This window comes from Calidris pugnax, unplaced genomic scaffold (genome assembly GCF_001431845.1).
Source record: "Calidris pugnax isolate Ruff unplaced genomic scaffold, ASM143184v1 scaffold13, whole genome shotgun sequence".
NCBI classification, from domain to species: domain Eukaryota; kingdom Metazoa; phylum Chordata; class Aves; order Charadriiformes; family Scolopacidae; genus Calidris; species Calidris pugnax.
The window spans coordinates 14,573,760-14,576,928 of NW_015090810.1; positions in this window are offsets into that span (position 1 = coordinate 14,573,760).

Genomic DNA, 3,169 nt, shown 5'->3' on the forward strand with positions numbered 1-3,169 from the left:
AAGGACCATTGCACCCATGCCTTCTATGTAAAAAGTGCTGGCTTCTGAGCAACAGAATATTGCACAAAAGAGGATCCTCATCACCACTGCATTCTCCTCCAATGTTTTTTTGTCCGTTGTAAAAGAAGCTGTGCATGAAGTATATTTCAAGATTTCACAATGAACTAGATCTATGAGTGGACTTAGATAAGAAAAGTGTATTTTTCAGGCCACAGTTAGGTTTAGTTGTGAAATAAGCACCACACCCTGCTAATATGGAGAGATTTCTGAGTGGCCAAGAACTCTCCTCCAAACTTGTGATGCCTCTGAATACAAACCTGTACTTTAAACTTAGGAGCTTATGTACTTCTGCTGCTTGAGGAGTTAGGCAGAAGTTTCAAGAGACCGCTATTACTGGACACCTAGTTACCTCAGTCCAGATCCTACCTAAATATTTGGCTCTTTTTGTGTAAATGGATCAATGTCTCATATTTGACAGCAGCACCTCATTCATTTATGAATTTTTGAATTATTATCCTCTTTGATATTGGCAAATAATTTGTTGCAGTCCAGTTGATTATCCTACTCTTGACTTCCATCTGTTAGCACTTGGCCAGTACTCAAGCAGGAATATGCTGCTAGCATTTTCAAGATCATTCAGATGGCTGATTTGGTATCAATGCAGAATGCTGTCCCCGAAGTGGTACACCAGAGCATGTCACCACCAACAAAGCCATGAGTTCTTATACTAAGAACTTGAATTGACAATGAGGTCATCTTCCCATGAGTCAAAACTAATTTCTCCGTAGATATTTACGGGATCTTTTTCCTGCTGATAGCCCATCAGCCTTGCTTTTCAGCTACTCATAGTTACGAAGAACATTTGAAAATGCAACAATATAATGTAATTTGTAGCCAGATGGTCAGTGTTTCTACAAATAAAACTGTAAATGGTAACTTTTAATAGTTACTTGCACAATTAGCAGTTGTTCTGAAAGTGACCTTGATTTTACTGACCATCCTTTAAACGGCATTATGCAATCACGTAAGGCAGAATGCCAATGCAATTCAGGCTCATTTTATGCAAAAGAGTTGGTTACAACCCAGGGTCACTATTTCTAATTGCCTTAATCCAACTCCTTTGAAGTTTGCTTCACTTAATTGTTTCTCCTGGATACCAATTAAATCCATGAGGTTTTGGTTTTGTTTTTCAGTTGTAGTATAGTAACTATGGGTCTCTGCTGCCTATTGAAAATTACTAGCAGAAAAATAATTGACTACTAGTCCTACCACTATTGTTATTTGGTATTTCTGTTTATTTTTTTTTTTAAGCAAAATGACTTGAGAACAGCAGAAAGTAAGTAGCTTATACTAGTTGAAATCATACATACAAAGCAAGGATGCTCTTGATTTGCAATTGGCTTAGCAGAAAATCAGCCTTAAGTATTCTGACAGTGCATGTTTGATAATGGGAAAGAGCTTCCACAGAAAAAGTGAAATGCTTTACAAATGGCTTTACCGCCTTATAAATAAGACTTCATCAAAATGGTATCATTTGTGAATATGTAGGGCCAGTCAATAATTCATTTTCATGCTTCTCCACAAATATCACATTGCAATTGAACACTGTATATGTAATGACCTCACTACAGGTCCCAGAGAGCGAGAAAGGCTCCTGGGAGAGCTTTATTCTTGCTTTTACCCTAACACAATTCCTCCACATGTTCTGCTCATTCAGACTTGTCTGACAATTTATGGGAGAAATTCTCTGAGACTTCAGTATGTTCCAGAATGGGTCAGCCTTGGGAAAAACATAATGGGTACAATGCAGGGTACAACGGGAATAGAGGAAAAAGATTTGGGAGGTTTTCATTTGTTGTGTATTCCACTCAGTTTCTACTGACTTAAATAGGAATGTGGCCTCTATTGTTGCTTTACATTTCCTTTGCTCTCCTCCTGGAATAAATTCCCCAGTAGCATGAAAAGGCAGAATTTTAACAGACTCAAGGTCAAGGAACTATGTGCTGATCTTTGGTCATTATGCAAATTTCTTCTGATAGGAAGATATGATCCAGGCAATAATCAGTATTTTTCCCTCTTAAGCCAAGTCCATAAGGCACATCTGAAAGATTAGGATGGTTCCAGACATAGTTCACCATTGATGGAAATGTGCATAATTTAATATTTTAATCCTTCTAAGGTGCTCTCCATCGTACAAAGAAACAGAATCATGTATGGCCATTATATATTCATGTATTCATTTCAAGATAGTTATACATCGAGTAGCTTAAGAAAGACTTACATATGCAACTGTATTTTCTAAGTTATTGGGAAAAAAAGAGAAACGTTAAGAAGAATATAGGCTATCACTGGGAAAAAGTGGTGACTTTTGCTATCAGGATGATTAGACCCCATGTCCTTTAAGGTACAGTTTATAAACACAGTAATTGGTAACACATATTAAAAAAAAAAAAAATAATCTCACACCCTTTCTTTTCCTGGAGTGCACTTACTACTAGAGAATAGCTTGGTATCCCATCAGGCAGGTTATAAAACCAGGCTCGGCACATCACCGCCGGCAATCCAAACTGCATTCAAAGCCGGGAATGGCGTTACTCCTCTTGAATTTCGTGGGTGGACCAGGCGGGCACCAGGCGGGCACGCCAGCCTTTTCTACCGGCCGTTCACCGCGTTACCGACCGTGAACGAGTTGAGGGGCAGAGGTTTTAACACCTTATTACGGTTTTATATGTTACTTCAGCTAAAGCCGAATGAGAACCATGTTAACGGGCGGCACGAAACGCAGCGCCGGTGCGAGGCGGCAGTTATAAAAAGCGGGCCGGCTCCAAGCAGCAGTTGCTGCCTGCCCCCGTGGTGTCCCAGACGGGCACAGTTCGGTATTTATCCCGCTCTCACAAAGTTGTTACCCACAGACTGACGGCTCCCGCCGCCTGCCCCCCTTGCCCTGCCCGCCGGTCCCCGGCGGGGCGGCAGCCACCGGCCGGCCACGGAGGCGACTCCAACCGCCCCCCCATAACATCTTTTCTTCCTCGGAGCCTCTCACACCTGCCCGCTGCCCCCCGCTCCGGGACACGCTTCACCCCGGCCCCTTCACCGTCCCTCACCGCGATCTCGGGGCAGCCGCCGCCGGAGCCTCCCGTGCGGCGCAGCCCCGCCTCCCCCCCGCCGC